This window comes from Crocuta crocuta, unplaced genomic scaffold, assembly GCF_008692635.1.
Source record: "Crocuta crocuta isolate KB4526 unplaced genomic scaffold, BGI_CrCroc_1.0 scaffold343, whole genome shotgun sequence".
NCBI lineage: Eukaryota > Metazoa > Chordata > Mammalia > Carnivora > Hyaenidae > Crocuta > Crocuta crocuta.
The window spans coordinates 1,628,510-1,636,102 of NW_027532679.1; positions in this window are offsets into that span (position 1 = coordinate 1,628,510).

Below are 7,593 nucleotides of genomic sequence, written 5' to 3' on the forward strand. Positions count from 1 at the left end.
GTGTCCAATTGAGAGGACTCACCATTTCTGAAGCTAAGGGATCTGGGCAGCCCTCAGAAAGCATTGCTGTCCCCTAAGCTGTTTTGCACAAAACCATACCTGTTTTATTTTTCCAGTGTGTTTACTATTGAAAGGGTACTAAAACAAGGCAGCCACAGAATTTCTGACTAGGATATAGAAAGATTTGGAAAATAGCAGTGCTTTTGTAAAGATGTAAAGATAGATCAGTCTTTGCTTATTTTTCCATTTGTATTAGAGAAAGTGCGTGTGCGATCTTACATGGTATTATTATGGATAATTTGACGTTTCTGGGATAGAGTGGGAGTTCCCCATGGATCAAGTATGGAAGTAAGTCTGACGGCAGTGGATGCATGCATTATATCATTTTATTTATTTGTTGGCTTCTATCCTTGTTTAGCCATATAGAGTTTTAGGACTTTTCTACCCTGTTGGCCATAAGGCCTTTCCAAATTTCTGGCCAATGTGTTTAAGGGACCTGCCCCATTCAACACTTGCTAACGTTTTTTGAACACTACGTTAAGTACTCTATGAATCTTAACAGTTAATTCTTGCAATAATCCTTTGTGATAATTATTATTATTTTTTTAAATATTTTTATTTATTTCTAGGAGAGAGAGAGAGAGACAGAGTGAGCAGGGGAGGGTCAGAGAGAGAGGGAGTGACAGACTCTGAAACAGGCTCCAGGCTCTGAGCTGGCAGTCAGCACAGAGCCCGACGCGGGGCTCGAACCCACGAACCGCGAGATCATGACCTAAGCGAAAGTCGGACGCTTAACCGACTAAGCCACCCAGGCGCCCCTCCTTTGTGATAATTATTATTCCCATTTTTAAGATGAGGGAGCTCACAATGTCAGTGAGTAATTTGCTGAAGTAAACAGAGGTGCCAGGTGTCAACCCCAGCTCTTAGTGACCATTTTATGTGTTCTTAACCCTTGCTGTACTAAACCTCACTCACACTTCTCAAACTTGAGAATGTCTCAGAATCATATGGAAGACTCATAAACTTATAAGACTTATAAACTCCAAAGTCTGCGATGTAGTAGTTCTGGCCTGGGACCCAGGGGTATGCATTTCTAATAAGTTCCCGGGTGATGCTAATGTTTCTGCTTCTAGGCCCACACTTTGAGAACAACAGTTTAAGTCACCTCTCAAGCCAATGATCTTATTCTCTTTGTCTGTTGTTTAATAACTCTGCAAAGGCTTTGAAGATATAACATGCTACCTAGATATAAAAAAGCAGTATGTTGTTTAGAGCATTATCTGAGCCACACAAGTGCCATATATATATATATATATATTGCTTTACCATATGTATCTGCATAAACACAAGTATAAATGGTTTGATACTTCAAAGTTCTGTTTAAAGGCTTTCACTGCTTTGTACAGCTCACCTGTGCCAAGGGAGTATGAGGCATCTTCCTGGGATTGGCGGGCTAATCTCTTAAGGAACAAGCTGTTTTTTGGAAACAGCATAGTGAGGTGCAGGGCCCTGCGTGTGAATTCAGAGTCAAAGAGATCACACTGAAGGAGGTTCACAGCCAGCAGCCGGTGGCTGCCGGAGAGGATTACTGTTTCCCGGGTGGAAACCCTGAGCTCAGGAGGGAGCAGGAAGTGTGATCAAGATGCTTAAAAAAGATTACATGATATGCTAAAGGGGAAAAAAAAAACAATGGCTAGGAAGAAACACTTTTGAATAAGATTATTTTTCACAGGTGATGTTCAATGTGTGATGATAAGCATTCTTTTAGACTCTCTCTTCATGTGTAACTATCGTCTGCCTTCCAACCTTTTTTTTTATATCTAGTTATAGAATTCTAGAAATACTTGAGAAGTGGTAAAAAAAAAAAAAGGTGATTATGCACTTCATTACATTTCAGTCTTGCTGCATACACTGAAAAGATTAAGGGGGCTCCTGGTTGGCTCAGTTGGTTGAGCATCTGATTCTGGCTCAGGTCATGATCTCGTGACTTGTGAGTTTGAGCCCCGCGACGGACTCTGTGCCGACAGTTCAGAGCCTGGAGCCTGCTTCGGATTCTGTGTCCCTCTGTCGCTCTGCCCCTCCCTCGCTCATGCTCTGTCTCTTGCTCTCTCAAGGATAAATGAAACACTAAAAAAGAAAAGAAAATATTAAATGTCAGCCAAGGCAGACGAATTTTTTGACTTTTTAAATTTATTTTTAATTTTATTTATTTATTAGTGAAGTATACCTGGCATACAGTGTTATATCAGTTTCAGGTGTATGATGTAATGACTCCACAATTCTGTACATTATGCGGTGCTAGCCACAGTACGTATAGTTGCTGTCAGCATACAAAGTTACTAAAGTGTTATTGACTATATTTCCTACGCTATACATTCCATCCTCATGACTCATTTTATAACTGAGAGTTTATACCTTTTAATACCTTCAACTACCTCTCTCTCATTCCCCAACTCCCTCCCCTCTGGCAACTACGAGTTCTCTGTTTTAAGAGTCTGTTTCTGTGTTTTTGTTTGTTTGCTTGTTTTTTTGATTCCACAAGTAAGTGAAATGATACGGTATTGATCTTTGTCTGTCTGACTTATTTCACTTAGCTTAATACGTTCTAGTTCATCTGTGTTGTCACAAATGGCAAGATTTCATTCTCTTTTATGGCTGAGTAATATTCTACTGTGTGTGTGTGTGTGTGTACTATATCATGTTTATTCATACATCAGTTGATGGACATTTAGTTTGCATCCATGTCCTGGCCATTGTAAAGAATGCTGCAGTGAACATAGGGTTGCATGCATCTTTTCGAGTTAGTGTTTTCATTTTCCCTGGGTAAATACCCAATACTGGAATTATTGGATCATGTGGTAGTTCTATTTTTAATTTTTTGAGGAATCTCCATACTGTTTTCCACAATGGCTGCACCAGTTTACATTCCCACTGACAGTATAAGGTTCCTTTTTCTTTACATCGTTGCCAACATTTGTTATTTGTTGTTTTTGTTTTGTTTTGTTTTGTTTTTTGTTTTTAATACTAGCCATTCTTATAGTCGTGAGGTGATATCCCATTGTGGTTCTGATTTGCATTTCCTTGATGATGAGTGATGTTGAGCATCTTTTCATGTGACTGTTGGCCATTTGGATGTCTTTGGAAAAGAATCCTCATTTCATTTTTAAAACAGATTATTATTATTATTATTATTATTATTATTATTATTGGTGTTGAGCTGTGGGAGTTCTTTATATATTTTGGATATTAACCCCTTATTGGATATGTCATTTGCAAATATCTTCTTCCATTTTGTATTTTGTCGTTTGGTTTCATTCATGGTTTCCTTTGCTGTACAAAAGCTTTTTAGTGTGATAGTTTTGACTTTTGACACTTTACATGTTTATGTTAAAATACCAATCTTATTTCCTCATTGTCTCCAGCATAGAAAATATGGTTAATAAAGTTATAACAACTTCACATTGTGACAGATGGAAGCTGGATTATTGTGGTGAACATTTCATAATGTATATAAATATTGAGCCACTATGTTATATACCTGAAACTAATACAGTATTACATGTCACTTATTCTTTGATTGAAAACAGTCAAAACTACTGTGTTAGGTGTATCAGACATCTATTGAGCTCTTAACAAGATGTTAGGGATTGTGGCAGGTACTGCCCTTAAATAGATATATTACATTTTTTTCCTGTACTTAGGGTCCCATTTTAGAGGACTTGAGGTTTTATATAGGAGATTGTTAATAAAAGTTTTCCAGAGAAGACAGAATCCTGGGATGAGTCTGGAAAATAAGTGAAAGTTGATGTGGCACAAGAAGTGTTTTTCATGTTTGTTTTCCATCCATTCAGCAGACATTTACTGAGCATTGAATAGGAGGCTAGGTGCTCTTTCCACTTCTGGGATAAGTGCGTTGTAAGCCATGGCATCTGCCATTTTGGAATTCAGAGTTTGTTGGAGGACAGAAGATTGCACACATCATTACTCTCTTCCCATCATAATATGAGATGTATAAAAAGGGAATTCAGGGCCCTATGACAACATAGCACAGTGAGAGGAGGACATAATCTCTGGGGACAGAAAGACTCTGGCTCTAGCGAGACCTAGAGGAAGGGGCAACAGTTGACTGTTGGATGAGAGCAGAGGTTCTAGAATGTGCAAAGCCTTAAGACCTGAAAGAGCTTAGTTCTTTGGGAGAAGTGAAAGAAGGCCTGTGTTGCTAGGGGAAGAGGGGCCTGAGGCTGACTGGCAGGCAGGGCCGAATTGGATGTGGCGGCCAAAAAAAGCCAGGTCCAGATTTTAAGGGGGATGAAATGTGGTCAGCTGTCCTTAGAGGCATTTTAGGTATGGAATAATCTGAAAGTTCTGTTTTATTTTTTCAGCTTTATTGAGATATAATTGACATATAACTTTCTGTAACTTTAAGGTGTATCACATGTTCATTTTATATATTTATATGTATATATATATGTATGTATATATATGTATATATATGTATGTGTATATATATGTATATATGTATGTGTATATATATGTATGTATATATATGTAGCAAAATGATTACCACCATCACATTAGTTAACACCTCCATCTCATCACATAATTATCATTTCTTTTTTGAAGTAAGACTATTCAAGATCTATTCTCTTAGCACCATTCAAGTGTATAATGCAGTATTATTAGCTATAATCACCATGCTAAAAAGTTCTTTTTTAATCCAGATTTTGCTGTTATTATTATTATTATTACTAATTTGGTTTCCTCTTTTTTTTAATTAAATTTTTTTTTAATGTTTTATTTATTTCTAGGAGAGAGAGAGACAGCGTGAGCAGGGGAGGGTCAGAGAGAGAGGGAGTCACAGACTGAAACAGGCTCCAGGCTCTGAGCTGGCAGTCAGCACAGAGCCCGACGCGGGGCTCGAACCCACAAACTGCGAGATCATGACTTAAGCGAAAGTCGGACGCTTAACCGACTAAGCCACCCAGGTGCCCCATAATTTGGTTTCCTCTTAATATAGAAGAACATTGTTCTGAAAATTAGAGCTTGTCTCGTCTGTATTGAGGGAAACCAATATCTTTCTATACATCCCTTTCCATAGCATTTCCTGATGATCCAAGTGGCCCACCAACATGTGAGAATCACTGGACCTAATTATTTTGTCACATAGCAGAGTCTCTGTTCAAGTTTGTGAGCGAGCACACACATTGTCCTGAGTGATGGCTCAGTCGTCACTAGCTCACAGGGGTAGCATATACTTGAGGAAGACTTCCTGGTTAAAGTGAAATGCCCATCAATGCCATGTACACACTAGGCGTCACTATTGTAAATGTGGATAAATTCACAAACACTTTGCAGGCATCTTTGACTCATACTTTTGTGTTCTAAACCCCAAAACAACTTCTGTATTTCAAAATCAAAAATACTGATAAACATAAGGTAACGTATTATTGGAATCCAGTAGGGGTTGCACATTGTTATATACATGTCAGTACTTGGTGACTGGGGCCTGGATAATCTGTGGCTGTCATTACTTTCAGTCCATTTCATAAATGGGTTTTTTCCTATCATATTAAGTTTCCCATTCAGTTAAAAAATTTTCTTTTTCTGCATTTATTTTTGAGAGAAAGAAAGAGAGAGAGAGTCCATGAGCAGGGGAGAGGCAGAGAGAGGGAGACACAGAATCCAAAGCGGGCCCCAGCTGTCACCCCAGGCTCCAAGCTGTCACCATAGAGCCTGACACGGGGCTCGAACTCATGGACTGGACTTAAACTCAAAGACCGCGAGATCATGACTTGAACTGAAGTCAGCCACTTAACCAACTGAGCTACCCACGCACCCCTTACTTAATTTTCCCTTTCAAAAGGGAATTGTGTTCTGAACTGTCCAGAGGCATGCTCTTGGACAAGGTTGGTGGAAGAGACTTCCAACTTTTTCTTTCACATTTTTGCCTTTCCTCATTTCTGTCTCTATATTAACATGGACATTGTTGTATCACTCCTCCACGTCCCTTGTGGGTGAACTTCAAAGCCCTCAGAGTCTTCTTTCAAATTGGCACATGCCTTTGAATTTTAATTCTTATCATCTTCCCACGAAATACATGAGTTTCTTCCCCCCTCATTTGGGTGGGATGCTCCTTTCAAATTAAGATCAGACTAGTTCTGTCATTATAAAAAGCAAACTGAATCGGAAGGAAATAGACCTCTTGGAACCCCACTCATTCTTTTCTTCCCATTCTGTGCACGCTCTGGAGAAGTGATCCTTGTGGCTGGGTATGGGTTACATCCATAAAAAGAGAATTTCCCATGAGAAGCAATAGTATGCATATTCTGGGCTTCTTGAGGTTAAAGAATTGTAAAATCTTTACATGATTGCTTTGCACCCAACATTTATTAGGTGAGTACAAATCAAAACCAAAATGAAATATCCCCTTACACCTGTCAGAATGGCTAAAATCAACAACATAAGAAGCAACAAATGTTGGCAAGGATGTAGAGAAAAAAAAAACCCTAATGTAATGTTGGTGGGAATGTAAATTGGTGGCAGCCACTGTGGAGAACAGTGTGGAGGTTCCTTAAAAAATCAAAAATAGGAATACCATGTGTGTGATACAATAATTCCACTGCTATTTACCCAAAGAAAATAAAAAACATTAACTTGAAAAGGTATCTGCACCCCTATGTTTATTACAACAATATTTACAATGTTCAAGATATGGAAACAATCTAAGTATATATTGAGATACACACACACACACACACACACAGAGGAATATTACTCAGCCATAAAAAATGAGATCTTGCCATTTCCAACAATATAGTGGACCCAGAGAGTATTGAGTCAGGCTCAATAAGTCAGACTGAGAAAGACAGATCTGAGTTCACTTACATGTAGAATCTAAAAAAACAAATGAACAAACAAACAAAAAATAGAAACAGACTTGTAAACACAGAGAAATGGTGGTAAGGAGAAGGGAGGTAGGGAGACTGGCAAAATGGCTGAAGGGGAGAGGCTATATAGGCTTTCAGTTTTGGAATGTCAAAGTCACGGGAATGAAAGGTACAACACAGGGAATATGGTCAATGGTATTGTAATAATGTGAAATTGTAACAGACAGTAGCAACATGTATGGTGAGAAGAGCATAACATACAGAGTTGTCCGAGCACTATGTCGCACACCTGAACTAATGTAACATTGTGTGTTAACTATACTTTAATAGAAAAAGGGAGATTGGTGCATCTGAGTACATTAAAAATAATAAAGTTTTCATGTGATAATTATACCTCAGTAAAGCTGGGAAGGAAGTTTTCTCATGCAAGTAAACACAAGCAAAGTCAAAACATAAATGAAAAATTGGGAGAAAGTATTTGCAGTAATACTCCTATTACTATTTTTTAACATTTATAATTTTTCTTTTTTTTAAGTTTATTCATTTTGGGAAAGAGAGTGAGTGTGCATGCAAGCACATACAGACATGTTCTGGTGGAGAGATGGGCAGGAGAGAGAGAGAGAGAGAGAGAGAGAGAGAGAGAGGAGAGGGAGAGTCCCAAGCTGGATTCTGGGCTCCATCTCACAAGCTGTGAGATCATGACCTG